We start from the raw sequence: 22,696 nt of genomic DNA, 5'->3' as shown, positions 1-22,696 counted from the left end.
CTTTCGGGACTTGCTGTACCACTCCATCGTAGTCTATCTAGACGATATACTCATCTTCTCTCCAAATCTCCAACTTCACAGACAGACAGTGTCCGAAGTCCTACGACGTCTTCGCCAAAATCAACTGTTCTGCAAGTTGGAAAAGTGCGTTTTTGAGGTCACGTCCATTCCATTCTTGGGTCACATTCTCTCCGCCACTGGGATAGAAATGGACCCAGAGAAGGTGAGAGCCATCCAAGACTGGGCAGCCCCCACAACACTCAAAGGAATTCAGAGATTCCTAGGGTTCTCAAACTATTACCGGCGATTTATCCGGAACTTCTCTACTATCGCTGCTCCCCTCACTGCTCTCACTTGCAAGGGAGCTGATCCAAGCCGATGGTCGCCAGAAGCATCCTCTGCCTTCCAGCAGTTAAAGAGAGCATTCATGACGGCACCAATCCTCCTCCAACCAGACCTCGACAGGCCCTTCATTCTCGAGGTGGACGCATCCTCGGAAGGGATCGGGGCCATCTTGTCACAAAAAGGTGAGGATCAAGAATTACACCCTTGTGCCTTCCTCTCCAAAAAATTCCTCCCAGCAGAGAAGAATTACCCCATCGGGGAACAGGAGTTGCTTGCAGTCAAAACTGCGTTAGAGGAGTGGCGATACCTTCTGGAGGGGGCACGACATAAGATCACCGTGTATTTAGACCACAAAAATCTGTCCTTTCTTAAACAGGCTCAGTGCCTTACTGCCCGCCAAGCCCGTTGGGCCATGTTTTTTGAACGCTTTGATTTCCAAATTAAATTCCGACCTGGAACCACGAATACTAAGGCAGACGCTCTATCCCGCTCCTTTGAGACGACCTCTGACCTAGAGACACCTCCTCGTCCAATCCTCGATCCGCTGGTCTTCGCCCAAGTAACCGTACAGCCATCTCCTCCTCCAGGTAAAACGTTCGTTCCCCCCGAACTTCGCAAGAAAATATTGTCATGGGCACATTCTTCCCGCTTCGCAGGGCACGCAGGAGCACAAAAGACCTTGATGTTCCTGTCACGTTCTTATTGGTGGCCAACCATCCGCCACGACGTAACCAACTTCGTTGCCTCTTGTGTAAGATGTGCTCAGCATAAAGTGCCCAGAACAACTCCCGCTGGTCCTCTCCGCCCTCTAACCATTCCCACAGAACCATGGACCCATCTGTCAATGGACTTCATTTGCGAACTACCTCCCTCAAAAGGTCATACCGCAATCTGGGTAGTGGTCGACCGATTCTCGAAAATGGTCCATTTTTTCCCACTAAAAGGTCTCCCCTCTGCTCCAGTACTGGCTCAGCTATTCATCTCAACCATTTTTAAACTTCACGGACTACCCAAAGAGATTGTATCCGACCGCGGAGTACAGTTCGTTGCAAAGTTCTGGAGAGCTCTCTGTGCCGCGGTACAGGTCAAACTCAAGTTTTCCACTGCCTTTCATCCCCAGACCAACGGCCAGACAGAACGGGTGAATCAAGACTTGGAGGCCTTTATCCGACTGTTTGTCTCGTCTTCCCAAGATGACTGGGTGGATCTTCTCCCGTGGGCAGAATATATGCATAACAACTCCTATCACTCTTCCTCCGGAACCACCCCCTTCTTTACAGTATTCGGCAAACATCCACGATCTCCGGATTTCTCAGAATTATCCTCTTCCGAAGTTCCTGCAGCAACCACTTCACTACAACGCTTTGCTAAAATCTGGTCGGATGTCCACACCGCTCTTCTTAAATCTTCCGCCCGATACAAGAGGATGGCAGACAGGAAAAGAAGGGCAGCGCCCAGATTGAAAGTCGGAGACCGGGTATGGCTGTCTACCCGCCATATACGCCTCCGTCTGCCCTCTATGAAGCTGGCTCCCCGGTTCATTGGGCCATACCCTATCATCCAAGTCATTAATCCTGTCGCTTATAGACTTCAACTTCCTCCTTCCCTAAGGATTTCGAATTCCTTCCATGTGTCCCTCCTCAAGCCTTTAAGGTTGAACTCTTATCAAAAGAAGATTCCCAAACCGCCCAAGATTAACTCCGAAAGTGGGGCTGAATTCGAGGTAAGACGCATTATAGACTCTCGTTGCCGCAATTCTCGTACCCAGTATCTGGTGGAATGGGTTGGGTTTGGTCCCGAAGAGAACTCTTGGGTGGATTCCATTGATTTGCACGCTCCAAAACTGGTAAAGCAATTTCTCCAGAGAAATCCGCACAAGGCCCATAGGCGCCCTGGGGTCACCCTGAAAAGGGGGGGTACTGTCACACGTAGCCGCGACGGAGCGCGGCGGGTACAGTACTCACCCGTCCGCGCCCGCCGCCGGCTAGCGTGTGCAGGCTCCGGTCTGCGGTGTGCGGGTAGCGGCAGCTCTGGGTAGGGATGGCAGCAGTAGTGGTGCCGGGAGGCCGGCGTCGCCATCTTGGTTGAGGGCAGGAGACAGATTGGCCCAGAGTGGAGGTTCCCTCCTCATCCTGTGCTGACAGCCAATGGCAGCCATCCCCTGGGGATATAGGGGATCTGCCTAGGCTGTTCAGTGTCAGTGCAATGAGTCTTTGGAGTCATTCACAACTCCCAGCTGATTCCCGGATCCTGGCTCTTTCTCTCCTGACTCTGGTGCCTTGCTCCCTGCATCTTGCTACAAGGAAGTTTTCTCCTGACACCAATGCTGCAAGTCCTACCTAGTGCTTGTTCCTGCTTGTGTCCCAGAATTACCCTGCACAGCTTCCCGCTGTCCTCCTTCATACAACTCATTCATTCCATCATCTTTCAGTCATCCGGATCCATTTCTTCTGTCATCAAATCAACCTCCTTCCGGATCCTCATCTATGTACTCTGGCTCTCCAAGTATACGTTTCCAGATTTCCCTGCCCGTTATTAGTATTGTGCTGGACTCTATTTAATTTATTCCAACTGTCACTTAAAGAAGTATTTGAGTGAAGTTTTATCATTTATGAAATCCGTTATTAAACCTGCACGTTTCAATCCTACTCCTCCTGGTCCGTCTCCGGTTCCTGTGCACCACACGACTCCATCCAGCCCTTTAGCCGTGACACCTCATACCACATTAACCAGCCTATCGTGGTTCCGGCCTTTCAAGGAGAATCGCCGGAGCAATCCTCCTTGGACGTGGTCAGGGCGCTTCGGATTTACGTCAAGAGAACCAGGTCTATACGCAAATCGGATTCCTTATTTGTTCTCTATGACGCATTCCGCAGGGGGTGGCCTGCGTCAAAACAGACAATTGCACGATGGATCAAGTGGACGATCCGTAGTGCTTATCTTCATGCGGGACAGGTGCCTCCTGTCTCCTTAACGGCTCACTCTACCAGATCGGTGAGTACGTCGTGGGCCGCTGAGAGAGGGGCTTCTATCTCTCAGCTATGCAGAGCGGCCACTTGGTCGTCTCAGAACACGTTTGTCAAGTTTTACCAGTTCGATACTTTTGCAGCTTCGGCTTCAACTTTTGGTCGTCTGGTTCTACAGAATCCCCAGCACTCTCCCTCCCGGGGCTTGGTCTTTGGAACCTCCCCGATGTGATTCCAGTGGTCCCTGCTGCATGTCAGAGAAAAGAGGATTTTGGTACTTACCGATAAATCCATTTCTCTGAGATCAGCAGGGACCACTGGACACCCGCCCGGCTGTAGGATTCTGCCTGTTGTGGTTGCTGTTGCAGCCCGGTCCGATACATGCGTGTTGTATGTATGGTTATGTTGTTATGGTTTTTCTGTAACCCTTTCCTCTGGTGGGCCAATTTCCTCACTGGGGGATTGTGGGTCTTAGAGGGGAGGAGCCAGTATCCCCTAATTATTATTAAGAAGTGCCTAGCTCCCAGCATTCCCAGCTCTAATACCCGATGTGATTCCAGTGGTCCCTGCTGATCTCAGAGAAATGGATTTATCGGTAAGTACCAAAATCCTCTTGTTTGCTAAAGACTGTCGTTTGTACAGTATTGTTATAGCCGGCCTGACAACCCGGTATTGGGTGCTGGCTCTCCTGCACAGTGTATACAGACGGCCTGACATCCCGCTATTAGGGGCTGGCTCTCCTGCATGGTGTTTACAGATAGCCTGACACCCCTCTGTTGGGTGCTTGCTCTTCTGCACTGTGTATACAGACGGCCTGACTCCCCGCTATTAGGTGCTGGCTCTCCTGCATGGTGTTTACAGACGTCCTGACACCCCTCTGTTGGGTGCTTGCTCTTCTGCACTGTGTATACAGACGGCCTGACACCCCGCTATTAGGTGCTGGCTCTCCTGCATGGCTTTTACAGACGGCCTGACACCCCTCTGTTGGGTGCTGGCTCTTCTGCACTGTGTATACAGACGGCCTTACACCCTGATATTAGGTGCTGGCTCTCCTGCATGGTGTTTACAGACGGCCTGATACCCCTCTGTTGGGTGCTTGCTCTTCTGCACTGTGTATACAGACGGCCTGACACCCCGATATTAGGTGCTGGCTCTCCTGCATGGTGTTTACAGACGGCCTGACACCCCTCTGTTGGGTGCTGGCTCTTCTGCACTGTGTATACAGACGGCCTTACACCCTGCTATTAGGTGCTGGCTCTCCTGCACGGTGTTTACAGACGGCCTGACACCCCTCTGTTGGGTGCTGGCTCTTCTGCACTGTGTATACAGACGGCCTTACACCTATTATATAAGGTGCCTGCTCTCCTGCACCCAGTAATAATAAATATGCATATATGTCATGATCATATTATCGCGCCTCATTCTTCTTTTATCAGGTGGGCCTTCTCCACAAATTAATTGCGATGTCACCAGACAAGCCAACTACATCTCTGGGCTTCGGTGAGGTCATTTTTACTACAGCATATACTGAAGATGGGACAGCAATAGCAGCTGACCCACAACAGGTAATGACGCGCGATAATGTCTTCCTGGCACACATGCATATTTATTAAATCTGTATGTTTGCTAAAGACTGTCGTTTGTACAGTATTGTTATAGCCGGCCTGACAACCCGGTATTGGGTGCTGGCTCTCCTGCACTGTGTATAGAGACAGCTTGACACCCCGGTATTGGGTGCTGGCTCTCCTGCACAGTGTATACAGACGGCCTGACATCCCGCTATTAGGGGCTGGCTCTCCTGCATGGTGTTTACAGACGGCCTGACACCCCGCTATTAGGTGCTGGCTCTCCTGCATGGTGTTTACAGACGGTCTGACACCCCTCTGTTGGGTGCTTGCTCTTCTGCACTGTGTATACAGACGGCCTGACACCCCGCTATTAGGTGCTGGCTCTCCTGCATGGTGTTTACAGACGGCCTGACACCCCTCTGTTGGGTGCTTGCTCCTCTGCACTGTGTATACAGACGGCCTGACACCCCGCTATTAGGTGCTGGCTCTCCTGCATGGTGTTTACAGACGGCCTGACACCCCTCTGTTGGGTGCTGGCTCTTCTGCACTGTGTATACAGATGGCCTTACACCCTGCTATTAGATGCTGGCTCTCCTGCACGGTGTTTACAGACGGCCTGACACCCCTCTGTTGGGTGCTGGCTCTTCTGCACTGTGTATACAGACGGCCTTACACCCTGCTATTAGGTGCTGGCTCTCCTGCACGGTGTTTACAGACGGCCTGACACCCCTCTGTTGGGTGCTGGCACTTCTGCACTGTGTATACAGACGGCCTTACACCCATTATATAAGGTGCCTGCTCTCCTGCACCCAGTAATAATAAATATGCATATATGTCATGATCATATTTTCCTTTTCAGGGTCCATGGGTCCCACAGGGGACATCGGGGTTGTAGGTGGATCCAGGGGGTCCGAGGCACCAATCAGCGAAGCTTCTTAAGATTTCCCAGGATGCCCGGGCCCTCTCCCCTATAACCCCGCCTCCAGGCTCACACAGCTCAGTTTTTGTTTGGTGCCTGCAGGAAGCAGACGCACCTTTTATCAGCAGGGATTACCTCACTGAGGTAATCCCATAAGAAGCTGCTATATTTTTTACTTTTATTTATTTTTACACTTTGAATCTGCCGCCTAAGCGACTGAGCCGCTTTGCGGCTGAGGCTGCTCACCGCCGTCAATCATCTGACGGCGGCGCGAGCAGCCGCATCACTCCTGCCGGCGCCGACATTCCCCCACGACCTCGGTCAAGCGGGGTAGCCCGGCGGAGGGGAGACAGCGCCTAGCACCGTGGAATCTCCTCCAGGCAGCGTGGCCGGCGTCCAGGAGAAGGTAAGGCTCTCTTAGAGAGCACAAACCGCTGCCATGCTGCGCGCTGTGGGAGACAGCCGCAGCAGCTGGCGTGGACACTGGCCCTCGAGTCAGGGACTCCACTAGACCACCGGGGACCGGAGCGCAGGCCAGGATGTGGGGGACATCCATTTTACAAGGCTCCTTTTTACCTGGTGGGGGAAGACCAGCAAGGGGAGGTGGCGCGTAGCCTGCAGTCCCTCCCCCAGCTTTGGCGCCATTCTCCTCGGAGATAGCCGCTCAGTTAGCTGCATTAACCCTGTGCCCGCCCCCCCTTCTCTCAGACCAGCGCCATTCCCACAGGCACAGTAGTCTTCCAGAGAGAGGGCACAGTCTCCCCTGTGAAACCGTTCACTGACTAAGTGATTGCTTTCACAGACACCCTAAATCCCCCTTACTCCATTAGAGTTCAAGCGGTTGATACAGGGTGTGACAGCATTTATAGGCTGTAAAATGGCTGTATGTAAATGCTTGTGTATGTGACTGCAATGTGCTAGTTCTTTTACTTTCACTTTCTGTCAGTACTTCTGCACTGTCCACTGTATTTCTCTCATCTTCTGAGGAGGATGACAGAGGTTTAATCCTCTAGGGTCACATACACTCAGTGATATCACTCTAGGTTTTCCTCTGTGGTATATACCTATTGTGCACTGTAACCCCCCACTTTGGGTTTGTTTGCATTATATCCAAACGGGGGTACAACCTGACAGAGTTTACAAAGCTCCTGTCCTGCAAGAGCTGTGCTGCAGGCCTGTCTAACAGGATGTCTTCCAGGACGGGTTATATGTTATTCATTTTATCCCCCCCTGGCCAGTCTTCTGCCACAGTGGTTTCCCACAACCTCCCTGGGCAGCTTAACAACAGTCACTAGGCAACCTATTGGATTGCCTTTGACCCCCTACTGCACCCTCTGTAGTCCAGCCCCCTCCACCCTGGTTGGAGGCCCTGTCTACCTCTGTGCAGATCTGGCAGCAGTTTTCGGTAGCTAGGCAACACCTGCTACCTGACGCTGCACTACCTAATAGGTTTCTGTTAACAATTGCTCTCTGTAGCACAGGTTGACACAGATCATAAGGGGAAAATAATGTTAATGCTGAGGATGTCATCAATATTCATAATGACAATATGATGATGCTATGCCTACAGCACTCCTGCTTCAAAGCAGGGACAACTGATGTGGCAGCTCTCACTCAGACAATCCGTGAGGTGTTAATGTCAGACTTGGTGAAGCCTGAACCTACTGCTAAAACCAGAGATGGTTTTTAATAAAAGCAGAAACTAACCCTAATGCCCTCATTCAGACCACTTGAGGTAATCAGGAGGGATGAAGGGGCTAGTCAGGTTTGTGAACCACGACTACTCCCTTGGTTTATTCTAAGGTATCCTTCAATGCTGTTGGTCACTTCAGGATTGATATTAAAAAAGACCCTACCAAGGTGTTTGAAACACTCCTTAAGGGCCATATCCCCATTCACTGGGAAGGACCTCTATTGACATGGCTAAAGCCACTTTATACAGGTCCTAGAAGACTCCTCTGAGGATGCTAAGTTATGTGCACTTCACATTAAACAAGCAGCATTATATACATATATATATAGATATTTATATCTATATATATACATAGGAGCTATATCAGAGGCGGGCACTGTCGCTGCCCAGACATCCACCAGCTTCATTCAGGCCAGCCGTATCATTTGCCCAATACAGGGAAAGTGGACCTGGAGTCCTGGTAGACCTTGGAACTTTTTCCTTTTTAAGGGTAAAAATTCATTTGGGGAAAGGCCTTAACAAGTTTGTGGCCTCTCTGACAGCTGCCAAAATGGCGTGTCTATCCACGGCTTTACCTCAAAAAGGAAAGCCTGAGATTAGTCCTATTCTAGGACCAATCAGGCCATTAAGGCAAGCCCAAGCATGGGCTGCTACAGGCTCCTGCCAATCCCGGCAACCACCTGCATAACGGCCCCTCCACAGGGGGAACCCCAAGCGGGAGGCTGACTTCTCGTCTTCCTCACCTGCATCCATACCACACTGGATAAGACCTATCTCTTCCAATCCTGGAAAACAGTGTTAGACCTGGTTACTAAGTGGATCGGTGCCACATGGGAACACCAGGTGCTGTAGGAACACCAGTGACTATACATAAAAAGGATGCCTGGGTAAAGGAAGTGGTGGCAAAGGGATAAGGTCTTTGCATGGGTCTACCTCACTATTCAGACTAAGCAGAACAATTATTAAAATAAAAAGGTCTGCTACGGTCTCGGGTCATCCCTCACCACTAGAGAAGACTCTGCTACTACTCGTCTTTGGTCCTGGTTCTAAAACGGAACTTACAGGCCAATTCTAAAACTGAAGTCTCTTTAAGGTGGTGCAGGGTTCAAAGTTTCGGATGGAAACTTTAAGGACAATAATCCTACCCATGGACCGGGGGATAAATAGTCACCCTGGGCATTCGGGACGCTTACTGGCATGTCCCAATTCTGCCAGCACACCAGAAACTTTTCAGGTTTGCTTTTTAAAATAGCCATTTTCAATTCTAGCCCCAGGGTTTTCACAAAACTCATGGCATTTATGGCTGAACATCTCCACTGTCTGGGTATCCGAGTCTTTCTATATATATAGACGATCTACTACTGGTGGCCAAGTCCCTATTATTGCTATCACCTATCGATAACAATCGGGACACTCCAACATCTCGGTTGGCTCCTCTCGCAATAAATGTGACATTTGGAGAGCTACCCTGGACACTCAGTCATGAAGGATGTCTCTTCTCATGGACAAGGACGATTCTCTGCATCACCAAATATGGGTGTTTTTGCAGAGTTCCAGATTCGTAAGCCACTGGGCGCAATGAAAATCTTGGGATTGCTGATGTCACTGTTTGAACATGGTGGAGTGGGCACAGTTTCATTTCTGCCCTCTCAACACCTCATTCTGGCAAAACGGATGGACAATATCAGGTCCACAAGTCAATGTCCCTTCTGGTTCTAAGAACGGACGATCCTCACTTACGACGCCACCCTTCGAGGCTGGGGGACATTAGCTTACTCCCGAGCCTTGCAGGGCGTGTGGACCAATCCAAAAACACGTCTCTCCATCAACGTGTTGGAGCTTCGGGCAACTTACTATGCCCTAATCCGCTCTCAGGACCTTCTTCAGAAGAACCCGGTCCTGATCAGAGCAGACAAGGCCACGGCTGTGGTGTACATACTTGACCAAGGAGACCCTCGCAGCACTGCTGCTCTCAAAGTAGTCTCTAGGATCTCTTCCTGGGCGAAACCGTGTCTTCTGACTCTGTCTGCGATCTTCTTCCCAGCAGTTCTAAATTGGAAAACAGATCCCTAAATAGACTTCCATCAGGGGGAGTGGTCACTCTATCCAGAGTTGTTCGCCCTCCTCAAAGACCGATGGGACCTACCAGACGTGGACTTAATAGTGTCCAGACACAACAAAAGTGTCAACATTCGGGTCAGGGTACAGGGATCCTCAAGCTAGCTTCATGGATGCCCTAGCAGTTCCAAGGAATTATCATCTTCCGTATGCCTTCCCACCAAGATCCATGATTCCCAGAGTAATCAGGATATTCAAACAGGGAGGCGGGAATCTCGTTCTGATAGCTCCAGCCTGGCCACTCAGCACTGGTATGTGGACCTTCTACAAATGTCCTCCCAACCACCCTTCCTCTTAATTTTCGGGTGGTCTCATACTCGAGGACCTTGTCAGCGCCTGTCTTTGATAGTGTGGCGCTTGAAACTACTTTACTGTAAAGTTAAAGTTTTTCTTCCAAAAAGGTAATGATTCAGGCGTGCAAGCCAGCATCATTCAGAATTTATTACCAAATATGGCACACCTACTGTATGTGGTGTACGGCTAGGAAGTTTGATCCAAAGGTTTTCAAGGTGGCCAGAATTCTGGCATTCCTACAAAAGGGTCTGAACAAACAAACAGACAAAATGGTCTGAACATTGGAGTTAGACTGCCGTCTCTGATAATCCAAGTCTCACCCTTATCCATCTGGGTTCAGATGAAATTAACCTTCTTACCGGAGGTACGTACACTCCTACAAGGAGTGATTCATTTTCACCTCCATATGGTCCTCCTACAACTCAGTGGGATTTGTCACTCGTACTGCAGGCCTTAATCAAGCCTCCTTTCGAGCCGCTACAAGCGACGGATTTCAAAAGGTTGACAGACAAGATAGTATTTGTCTTGGTCATTGCTTCTGCAAGATATGTCAGCTTTTTCATGTAAGCTCCTCATATTTCATCCCAATAGGGATGTTGTGGACTAAAACATCGCACCTTCTAAAGTTGGTCTCCAGATTCCACATCAATCAGGAGATTGTGATTCCGGCATTTAACACGGAATATATCTCTACAGAGGAACGCTTATTGGATGTGGTCAGGGCTCTGACCATCTACATTGACCGTACTAAGACGGTCAGAAAATCTAATTCCCTTTTCGTGGTTTATGAATTCCACAAAAAGGGTTGGCCAGCGAGCAAACAGACTATTGCTCGCTGGATCTGCATGGCTATTCAAGATGCTTATTGGCAGGATAATCTGCCTTTTCCTCCTTCCACCAAAGCACACTCTTCCAGAGCGGCTGACCTATCATGGGCAACACGCCAAGGTGCTTTGGCCGAACAGCTGTGCAAGGCTGCAACGTGGTCATCTGTTCATACCTTCATTAAGTTCTATGCTTTTGACACGTTCGCCTCCCAGGATTCCTCCTTTGGTCGTCGGGTACTTCTGACACCTCAGGCAAATTCCCTCCCTTGAAATACGGCTTGTGACATCCCCGATGTCCCCTGTGGGACCCATGGACCCTGAAAAGGAAAAGGAAAGTTATGGTAGAACCTACCTTTGTTAACTTTCTTTCCTTGAAGTCCATGGGAACCACAGGGCGCCCTCCCTTCAATTTGTTCCTGAGGTATCCCTAGGTGTGATATACTGCACTGTGACCTTTAACGACCATAGTCTTGTTCAAGTACCGTGATATGTATGTATGTGTACTTGGACATGTGTTCTCTCTGTCCTCTTCTTTTCTCCGCTTCCTGCTTACGGCTTGTTACCAAAACTGAGCTGTGTGAGCCTGGAGGCGGGGTTATAGGGGAGAGGGCCCGGGCATCCTGGGAAATCTTAAGAAGCTTCGCTGATTGGTGCCTCGGACCCCCTGGATCCACCTACAACCCCGATGTCCCCTGTGGTTCCCATGGACTTCAAGGAAAGAAAGTTAACAAAGGTAGGTTCTACCATAACTTTCCTTATCGCGCCTCATTCTTCTTTTATCAGGTGGGCCTTCTCCACAAATAAATTGCGATGTCACCAGACAAGCTAACTACATCTCTGGGCTTCTGTGAGGTCATTTTTACTACAGCATATACTGAAGATGGGACGGCAATAGCAGCTGACCCACAACAGGTAATGACGCGCGATAATATCTTCCTGGCACACATGCATATTTATTAAATCTGTATGTTTGCTAAAGACTGTCGTTTGTACAGTATTGTTATAGCCGGCCTGACAACCCGGTATTGGGTGCTGGCTCTCCTGCACTGTGTATAGAGACAGCTTGACACCCCGGTATTGGGTGCTGGCTCTCCTGCACAGTGTATACAGACGGCCTGACATCCCGCTATTAGGGGCTGGCTCTCCTGCATGGTGTTTACAGATAGCCTGACACCCCTCTGTTGGGTGCTTGCTCTTCTGCACTGTGTATACAGACGGCCTGACTCCCCGCTATTAGGTGCTGGCTCTCCTGCATGGTGTTTACAGACGTCCTGACACCCCTCTGTTGGGTGCTTGCTCTTCTGCACTGTGTATACAGACGGCCTGACACCCCGCTATTAGGTGCTGGCTCTCCTGCATGGCTTTTACAGACGGCCTGACACCCCTCTGTTGGGTGCTGGCTCTTCTGCACTGTGTATACAGACGGCCTTACACCCTGATATTAGGTGCTGGCTCTCCTGCATGGTTTTACAGACGGCCTGATACCCCTCTGTTGGGTGCTTGCTCTTCTGCACTGTGTATACAGACGGCCTGACACCCCGATATTAGGTGCTGGCTCTCCTGCATGGTGTTTACAGATGGCCTGACACCCCTCTGTTGGGTGCTGGCTCTTCTGCACTGTGTATACAGACGGCCTTACACCCTGCTATTAGGTGCTGGCTCTCCTGCACGGTGTTTACAGACGGCCTGACACCCCTCTGTTGGGTGCTGGCTCTTCTGCACTGTGTATACAGACGGCCTTACACCTATTATATAAGGTGCCTGCTCTCCTGCACCCAGTAATAATAAATATGCATATATGTCATGATCATATTATCGCGCCTCATTCTTCTTTTATCAGGTGGGCCTTCTCCACAAATTAATTGCGATGTCACCAGACAAGCCAACTACATCTCTGGGCTTCGGTGAGGTCATTTTTACTACAGCATATACTGAAGATGGGACAGCAATAGCAGCTGACCCACAACAGGTAATGACGCGCGATAATATCTTCCTGGCACACATGCATATTTATTAAATCTGTATGTTTGCTAAAGACTGTCGTTTGTACAGTATTGTTATAGCCGGCCTGACAACCCGGTATTGGGTGCTGGCTCTCCTGCACTGTGTATAGAGACAGCTTGACACCCCGGTATTGGGTGCTGGCTCTCCTGCACAGTGTATACAGACGGCCTGACATCCCGCTATTAGGGGCTGGCTCTCCTGCATGGTGTTTACAGACAGCCTGACACCCCTCTGTTGGGTGCTTGCTCTTCTGCACTGTGTATACAGACGGCCTGACACCCCGCTATTAGGTGCTGGCTCTCCTGCATGGTGTTTACAGACGGTCTGACACCCCTCTGTTGGGTGCTTGCTCTTCTGCACTGTGTATACAGACGGCCTGACACCCCGCTATTAGGTGCTGGCTCTCCTGCATGGTGTTTACAGACGGCCTGACACCCCTCTGTTGGGTGCTTGCTCCTCTGCACTGTGTATACAGACGGCCTGACACCCCGCTATTAGGTGCTGGCTCTCCTGCATGGTGTTTACAGACGGCCTGACACCCCTCTGTTGGGTGCTGGCTCTTCTGCACTGTGTATACAGATGGCCTTACACCCTGCTATTAGATGCTGGCTCTCCTGCACGGTGTTTACAGACGGCCTGACACCCCTCTGTTGGGTGCTGGCTCTTCTGCACTGTGTATACAGACGGCCTTACACCCTGCTATTAGGTGCTGGCTCTCCTGCACGGTGTTTACAGACGGCCTGACACCCCTCTGTTGGGTGCTGGCACTTCTGCACTGTGTATACAGACGGCCTTACACCCATTATATAAGGTGCCTGCTCTCCTGCACCCAGTAATAATAAATATGCATATATGTCATGATCATATTATCGCGCCTCATTCTTCTTTTATCAGGTGGACCTTCTCCACAAATAAATTGCGATGTCACCAGACAAGCTAACTACATCTCTGGGCTTCTGTGAGGTCATTTTTACTACAGCATATACTGAAGATGGGACGGCAATAGCAGCTGACCCACAACAGGTAATGACGCGCGATAATATCTTCCTGGCACACATGCATATTTATTAAATCTGTATGTTTGCTAAAGACTGTCGTTTGTACAGTATTGTTATAGCCGGCCTGACAACCCGGTATTGGGTGCTGGCTCTCCTGCACTGTGTATAGAGACAGCTTGACACCCCGGTATTGGGTGCTGGCTCTCCTGCACAGTGTATACAGACGGCCTGACATCCCGCTATTAGGGGCTGGCTCTCCTGCATGGTGTTTACAGACAGCCTGACACCCCTCTGTTGGGTGCTTGCTCTTCTGCACTGTGTATACAGACGGCCTGACTCCCCGCTATTAGGTGCTGGCTCTCCTGCATGGTGTTTACAGACAGCCTGACACCCCTCTGTTGGGTGCTTGCTCTTCTGCACTGTGTATACAGACGGCCTGACACCCCGCTATTAGGTGCTGGCTCTCCTGCATGGTGTTTACAGACGGCCTGACACCCCTCTGTTGGGTGCTGGCTCTTCTGCACTGTGTATACAGACGGCCTTTCACCCTGATATTAGGTGCTGGCTCTCCTGCATGGTGTTTACAGATGGCCTGATACCCCTCTGTTGGGTGCTTGCTCTTCTGCACTGTGTATACAGACGGCCTGACACCCCGCTATTAGGTGCTGGCTCTCCTGCATGGTGTTTACAGACGGCCTGACACCCCTCTGTTGGGTGCTGGCTCTTCTGCACTGTGTATACAGATGGCCTTACACCCTGCTATTAGGTGCTGGCTCTCCTGCATGGTGTTTACAGACGGCATGACACCCCTCTGTTGGGTGCTGGCTCTTCTGCACTGTGTATACAGACGGCCTTACACCCCGATATTAGGTGCTGGCTCTCCTGCATGGTGTTTACAGACGGCCTGACACCCCTCTGTTGAGTGCTGGCTCTTCTGCACTGTGTATACAGACGGCCTTACACCCTGCTATTAGGTGCTGGCTCTCCTGCACGGTGTTTACAGACGGCCTGACACCCCTCTGTTGGGTGCTGGCTCTTCTGCACTGTGTATACAGACGGCCTTACACCCATTATATAAGGTGCCTGCTCTCCTGCACCCAGTAATAATAAATATGCATATATGTCATGATCATATTATCGCGCCTCATTCTTCTTTTATCAGGTGGGCCTTCTCCACAAATGAATTGCGATGTCACCAGACAAGCCAACTACATCTCTGGGCTTCTGTGAGGTCATTTTTACTACAGCATATACTGAAGATGGGACGGCAATAGCAGCTGACCCACAACAGGTAATGACGCGCGATAATACCTTCCTGGTACACATGCATATTTATTAAATCTGTATGTTTGCTAAAGACTGTCGTTTGTACAGTATTGTTATAGCCGGCCTGACAACCCGGTATTGGGTGCTGGCTCTCCTGCACTGTGTATAGAGACAGCTTGACACCCCGGTATTGGGTGCTGGCTCTCCTGCACAGTGTATACAGACGCCCTGACATCCCGCTATTAGGGGCTGGCTCTCCTGCATGGTGTTTACAGACAGCCTGACACCCCTCTGTTGGGTGCTTGCTCTTCTGCACTGTGTATACAGACGGCCTGACACCCCGCTATTAGGTGCTGGCTCTCCTGCATGGTGTTTACAGACGGCCTGACACCCCTCTGTTGGGTGCTTGCTCTTTTGCACTGTGTATACAGACGGCCTGACACCCCGCTATTAGGTGCTGGCTCTCCTGCATGGTGTTTACAGACGGCCTGACACCCCTCTGTTGGGTGCTTTCTCTTCTGCACTGTGTATACAGACGGCCTGACACCCCGCTATTAGGTGCTGGCTCTCCTGCATGGTGTTTACAGACGGCCTGACACCCCTCTGTTGGGTGCTGGCTCTTCTGCACTGTGTATACAGACGGCCTGACACCCCGCTATTAGGTGCTGGCTCTCCTGCATGGTGTTTACAGACGGCCTGACACCCCTCTGTTGGGTGCTTGCTCTTCTGCACTGTGTATACAGACGGCCTGACACCCCGCTATTAGGTGCTGGCTCTCCTGCATGGTGTTTACAGACGGCCTGACACCCCTCTGTTGGGTGCTGGCTCTTCTGCACTGTGTATACAGACGGCCTTACACCATGATATTAGGTGCTGGCTCTCCTGCATGGTGTTTACAGACGGCCTGACACCCCTCTTTTTGGTGCTTGCTCTTCTGCACTGTGTATACAGACGGCCTTACACCCTGCTATTAGGTGCTGGCTCTCCTGCACGGTGTTTACAGACGGCCTGACACCCCTCTGTTGGGTGCTGGCTCTTCTGCACTGTGTATACAGACGGCCTTACACCCATTATATAAGGTGCCTGCTCTCCTGCACCCAGTAATAATAAATATGCATATATGTCATGATCATATTATCGCGCCTCATTCTTCTTTTATCAGGTGGGCCTTCTCCACAAATGAATTGCGATGTCATCAGACAAGCCAACTACATCTCTGGGCTTCTGTGAGGTCATTTTTACTACAGCATATACTGAAGATGGGACGGCAATAGCAGCTGACCCACAACAGGTAATGACGCGCGATAATATCTTCCTGGCACACATGCATATTTATTAAATCTGTATGTTTGCTAAAGACTGTCGTTTGTACAGTATTGTTATAGCCGGCCTGACAACCCGGTATTGGGTGCTGGCTCTCCTGCACTGTGTATAGAGACAGCTTGACACCCCGGTATTGGGTGCTGGCTCTCCTGCACAGTGTATACAGACGGCCTGACATCCCGCTATTAGGGGCTGGCTCTCCTGCATGGTGTTTACAGACAGCCTGACACCCCTCTGTTGGGTGCTTGCTCTTCTGCACTGTGTATACAGACGGCCTGACTCCCCGCTATTAGGTGCTGGCTCTCCTGCATGGTGTTTACAGACGGCCTGACACCCCTCTGTTGGGTGCTTGCTCTTCTGCACTGTGTATACAGACGGCCTGACACCCCGCTATTAGGTGCTGGCTCTCCTGCATGGTTTTTACAGACGGCCTGACACCCCTCTGTTGGGTGCTGGCTCTTCTGCACTGTGTATACAGACGGCCTTACACCCTGATATTAGGTGCTGGCTCTCCTGCATGGTGTTTACAGACGGCCTGATACCCCTCTGTTGGGTGCTTGCTCTTCTGCACTGTGTATACAGACGGCCTGACACCCCGCTATTAGGTGCTGGCTCTCCTGCATGGTGTTTACAGACGGCCTGACACCCCTCTGTTGGGTGCTGGCTCTTCTGCACTGTGTATACAGATGGCCTTACACCCCGATATTGGGTGCTGGCTCTCCTGCATGGTGTTTACAGATGGCCTGACACCCCTCTGTTGGGTGCTGGCTCTTCTGCACTGTGTATACAGACGGCCTTACACCCTGCTATTAGGTGCTGGCTCTCCTGCACGGTGTTTACAGACGGCCTGACACCCCTCTGTTGGGTGCTGGCTCTTCTGCACTGTGTATACAGATGGCCTTACACCCATTATATAAGGTGCCTGCTCTCCTGCACCCAGTAATAATAAATATGCATATATGTCATGATCATATTATCGCGCCTCATTCTTCTTTTATCAGTTGGGCCTTCTCCACAAATGAATTGCGATGTCACCAGACAAGCCAACTACATCTCTGGGCTTCTGTGAGGTCATTTTTACTACAGCATATACTGAAGATGGGACGGCAATAGCAGCTGACCCACAACAGGTAATGACGCGCGATAATATCTTCCTGGCACACATGCATATTTATTAAATCTGTATGTTTGTTAAAGACTGTCGTTTGTACAGTATTGTTATAGCCGGCCTGACAACCCGGTATTGGGTGCTGGCTCTCCAGCACTGTGTATAGAAACAGCTTGACACCCCGGTATTGGGTGCTGGCTCTCCTGCACAGTGTATACAGACGGCCTGACATCCCGCTATTAGGGGCTGGCTCTCCTGCATGGTGTTTACAGATAGCCTGACACCCCTCTGTTGGGTGCTTGCTCTTCTGCACTGTGTATACAGACGGCCTGACTCCCCGCTATTAGGTGCTGGCTCTCCTGCATGGTGTTTACAGACGTCCTGACACCCCTCTGTTGGGTGCTTGCTCTTCTGCACTGTGTATACAGACGGCCTGACACCCCGCTATTAGGTGCTGGCTCTCCTGCATGGCTTTTACAGACGGCCTGACACCCCTCTGTTGGGTGCTGGCTCTTCTGCACTGTGTATACAGACGGCCTTACACCCTGATATTAGGTGCTGGCTCTCCTGCATGGTGTTTACAGACGGCCTGATACCCCTCTGTTGGGTGCTTGCTCTTCTGCACTGTGTATACAGACGGCCTGACACCCCGATATTAGGTGCTGGCTCTCCTGCATGGTGTTTACAGACGGCCTGACACCCCTCTGTTGGGTGCTGGCTCTTCTGCACTGTGTATACAGACGGCCTTACACCCTGCTATTAGGTGCTGGCTCTCCTGCACGGTGTTTACAGACGGCCTGACACCCCTCTGTTGGGTGCTGGCTCTTCTGCACTGTGTATACAGACGGCCTTACACCTATTATATAAGGTGCCTGCTCTCCTGCACCCAGTAATAATAAATATGCATATATGTCATGATCATATTATCGCGCCTCATTCTTCTTTTATCAGGTGGGCCTTCTCCACAAATTAATTGCGATGTCACCAGACAAGCCAACTACATCTCTGGGCTTCGGTGAGGTCATTTTTACTACAGCATATACTGAAGATGGGACAGCAATAGCAGCTGACCCACAACAGGTAATGACGCGCGATAATGTCTTCCTGGCACACATGCATATTTATTAAATCTGTATGTTTGCTAAAGACTGTCGTTTGTACAGTATTGTTATAGCCGGCCTGACAACCCGGTATTGGGTGCTGGCTCTCCTGCACTGTGTATAGAGACAGCTTGACACCCCGGTATTGGGTGCTGGCTCTCCTGCACAGTGTATACAGACGGCCTGACATCCCGCTATTAGGGGCTGGCTCTCCTGCATGGTGTTTACAGACAGCCTGACACCCCTCTGTTGGGTGCTTGCTCTTCTGCACTGTGTATACAGACGGCCTGACACCCCGCTATTAGGTGCTGGCTCTCCTGCATGGTGTTTACAGACGGTCTGACACCCCTCTGTTGGGTGCTTGCTCTTCTGCACTGTGTATACAGACGGCCTGACACCCCGCTATTAGGTGCTGGCTCTCCTGCATGGTGTTTACAGACGGCCTGACACCCCTCTGTTGGGTGCTTGCTCCTCTGCACTGTGTATACAGACGGCCTGACACCCCGCTATTAGGTGCTGGCTCTCCTGCATGGTGTTTACAGACGGCCTGACACCCCTCTGTTGGGTGCTGGCTCTTCTGCACTGTGTATACAGATGGCCTTACACCCTGCTATTAGATGCTGGCTCTCCTGCACGGTGTTTACAGACGGCCTGACACCCCTCTGTTGGGTGCTGGCTCTTCTGCACTGTGTATACAGACGGCCTTACACCCTGCTATTAGGTGCTGGCTCTCCTGCACGGTGTTTACAGACGGCCTGACACCCCTCTGTTGGGTGCTGGCACTTCTGCACTGTGTATACAGACGGCCTTACGCCCATTATATAAGGTGCCTGCTCTCCTGCACCCAGTAATAATAAATATGCATATATGTCATGATCATATTATCGCGCCTCATTCTTCTTTTATCAGGTGGGCCTTCTCCACAAATAAATTGCGATGTCACCAGACAAGCTAACTACATCTCTGGGCTTCTGTGAGGTCATTTTTACTACAGCATATACTGAAGATGGGACGGCAATAGCAGCTGACCCACAACAGGTAATGACGCGCGATAATATCTTCCTGGCACACATGCATATTTATTAAATCTGTATGTTTGCTAAAGACTGTCGTTTGTACAGTATTGTTATAGCCGGCCTGACAACCCGGTATTGGGTGCTGGCTCTCCTGCACTGTGTATAGAGACAGCTTGACACCCCGGTATTGGGTGCTGGCTCTCCTGCACAGTGTATACAGACGGCCTGACATCCCGCTATTAGGGGCTGGCTCTCCTGCATGGTGTTTACAGACAGCCTGACACCCCTCTGTTGGGTGCTTGCTCTTCTGCACTGTGTATACAGACGGCCTGACTCCCCGCTATTAGGTGCTGGCTCTCCTGCATGGTGTTTACAGACGGCCTGACACCCCTCTGTTGGGTGCTTGCTCTTCTGCACTGTGTATACAGACGGCCTGACACCCCGCTATTAGGTGCTGGCTCTCCTGCATGGTGTTTACAGACGGCCTGACACCCCTCTGTTGGGTGCTGGCTCTTCTGCACTGTGTATACAGACGGCCTTTCACCCTGATATTAGGTGCTGGCTCTCCTGCATGGTGTTTACAGATGGCCTGATACCCCTCTGTTGGGTGCTTGCTCTTCTGCACTGTGTATACAGACGGCCTGACACCCCGCTATTAGGTGCTGGCTCTCCTGCATGGTGTTTACAGACGGCCTGACACCCCTCTGTTGGGTGCTGGCTCTTCTGCACTGTGTATACAGATGGCCTTACACCCTGCTATTAGGTGCTGGCTCTCCTGCACGGTGTTTACAGACGGTCTGACACCCCTCTGTTGGGTGCTGGCTCTTCTGCACTGTGTATACAGATGGCCTTACACCCTGCTATTAGGTGCTGGCTCTCCTGCACGGTGTTTACAGACGGCCTGACACTCCTCTGTTGGGTGCTGGCTCTTCTGCACTGTGTATACAGACGGCCTTACACCCATTATATAAGGTGCCTGCTCTCCTGCACCCAGTAATAATAAATATGTATATATGTCATGATCATATTATCGCGCCTCATTCTTTTTTTATCAGGTGGGCCTTCTCCACAAATGAATTGCGATGTCACCACACAAGCCAACTACATCTCTGGGCTTCTGTGAGGTCATTTTTACTACAGCATATACTGAAGATGGGACGGCAATAGCAGCTGACCCACAACAGGTAATGACGCGCGATAATATCTTCCTGGCACACATGCATATTTATTAAATCTGTATGTTTGCTAAAGACTGTCGTTTGTACAGTATTGTTATAGCCGGCCTGACAACCCGGTATTGGGTGCTGGCTCTCCTGCACTGTGTATACAGACGGCCTGACATCCCGCTATTAGGGGCTGGCTCTCCTGCATGGTGTTTACAGACGGCCTGACACCCCTCTGTTGGGTGCTGGCTCTTCTGCACTGTGTATACAGATGGCCTTACACCCTGCTATTAGGTGCTGGCTCTCCTGCATGGTGTTTACAGACGGCCTGACACCCCTCTGTTGGGTGCTTGCTCTTCTGCACTGTGTATACAGACGGCCTGACACCCCGCTATTAGGTGTTGGCTCTACTGCATGGTGTTTACAGACGGCCTGACACCCCTCTGTTGGGTGCTGGCTCTTCTGCACTGTGTATACAGATGGCCTGACACCCGCTATTAGGTGCTGGCTCTCCTGCATGGTGTTTACAGACGGCCTGACACCCCTCTGTTGGATGCTGGCTCTTCTGCACTGTGTATACAGACGGCCTTACACCATGATATTAGGTGCTGGCTCTCCTGCATGGTGTTTACAGACGGCCTGACACCCCTCTGTTGGGTACTGGCTCTTCTGCACTGTGTATACAGACGGCCTTACACCCTGATATTAGGTGCTGGCTCTCCTGCATGGTGTTTACAGACGGCCTGACACCCCTCTGTTGGGTGCTGGCTCTTCTGCACTGTGTATACAGACGGCCTTACACCCTGATATTAGGTGCTGGCTCTCCTGCATGGTGTTTACAGACGGCCTGACACCCCTCTGTTGGGTGCTGGCTCTTCTGCACTGTGTATACAGACGGCCTTACACCCTGATATTAGGTGCTGGCTCTCCTGTATGGTGTTTACAGACGGCCTGACACCCCTCTGTTGGGTGCCTGCTCTTCTGCACTGTGTATACAGACGGCCTGACTCCCCGCTATTAGGTGCTGGCTCTCCTGCATGGTGTTTACAGACGGCCTGACACCCCTCTGTTGGGTGCTTGCTCTTCTGCACTGTGTATACAGACGGCCTGACACCCCGCTATTAGGTGCTGGCTCTCCTGCATGGTGTTTACAGACGGCCTGACACCCCTCTGTTGGGTGCTGGCTCTTCTGCACTGTGTATACAGACGGCCTTACACCCTGATATTAGGTGCTGGCTCTCCTGCATGGTGTTTACAGACGGCCTGACACCCCTCTGTTGGGTGCTGGCTCTTCTGCACTGTGTATACAGACGGCCTTACACCCTGCTATTAGGTGCTGGCTCTCCTGCACGGTGTTTACAGACGGCCTGACACCCCTCTGTTGGGTGCTGGCTCTTCTGCACTGTGTATACAGATGGCCTTACACCCCGATATTAGGTGCTGGCTCTCCTGCATGGTGTTTACAGACGGCCTGACACCCTCTGTTGGGTGCTGGCTCTTCTGCACTGTGTATACAGACGGCCTAACACCCTGCTATTAGGTGCTGGCTCTCCTGCACGGTGTTTACAGACGGCCTGACACCCCTCTGTTGGGTGCTGGCTCTTCTGCACTGTGTATACAGACGGCCTTACACCCATTATATAAGGTGCCTGCTCTCCTGCACCCAGTAATAATAAATATGCATATATGTCATGATCATATTATCGCGCCTCATTCTTCTTTTATCAGGTGGGCCTTCTCCACAAATGAATTGCGATGTCACCAGACAAGCCAACTACATCTCTGGGCTTCTGTGAGGTCATTTTTACTACAGCATATACTGAAGATGGGACGGCAATAGCAGCTGACCCACAACAGGTAATGACGTGCGATAATATCTTCCTGGCACACATGCATATTTATTAAATCTGTATGTTTGCTAAAGACTGTCGTTTGTACAGTATTGTTATAGCCGGCCTGACAACCCGGTATTGGGTGCTGGCTCTCCT

General features: G+C 50.9%; 1 long non-coding RNA gene across 1 annotated transcript in view; it reads left to right on the top strand.

Moving 5' to 3' along the window:
- LOC146074266 (uncharacterized) overlaps positions 1 to 20,725 on the top strand; it is a 33,309-nt gene extending 12,584 nt beyond the window's left edge. The window contains exons 3-9 of the long non-coding RNA XR_014473396.1: positions 4,748 to 4,876; positions 11,514 to 11,642; positions 12,571 to 12,699; positions 13,629 to 13,757; positions 18,381 to 18,509; positions 19,439 to 19,567; positions 20,601 to 20,725. This is a non-coding gene — a long non-coding RNA (uncharacterized LOC146074266). The remainder of the gene's footprint in view (positions 1 to 4,747; positions 4,877 to 11,513; positions 11,643 to 12,570; positions 12,700 to 13,628; positions 13,758 to 18,380; positions 18,510 to 19,438; positions 19,568 to 20,600) is intronic.
- The last annotated feature ends 1,971 nt before the right edge of the window (positions 20,726 to 22,696 follow it).

This window comes from Crinia signifera, chromosome 4 (genome assembly GCF_055691185.1).
Source record: "Crinia signifera chromosome 4, ASM5569118v1, whole genome shotgun sequence".
NCBI classification, from domain to species: Eukaryota; Metazoa; Chordata; class Amphibia; order Anura; family Myobatrachidae; genus Crinia; species Crinia signifera.
This window is presented reverse-complemented; position numbering and strand designations above follow the sequence as displayed.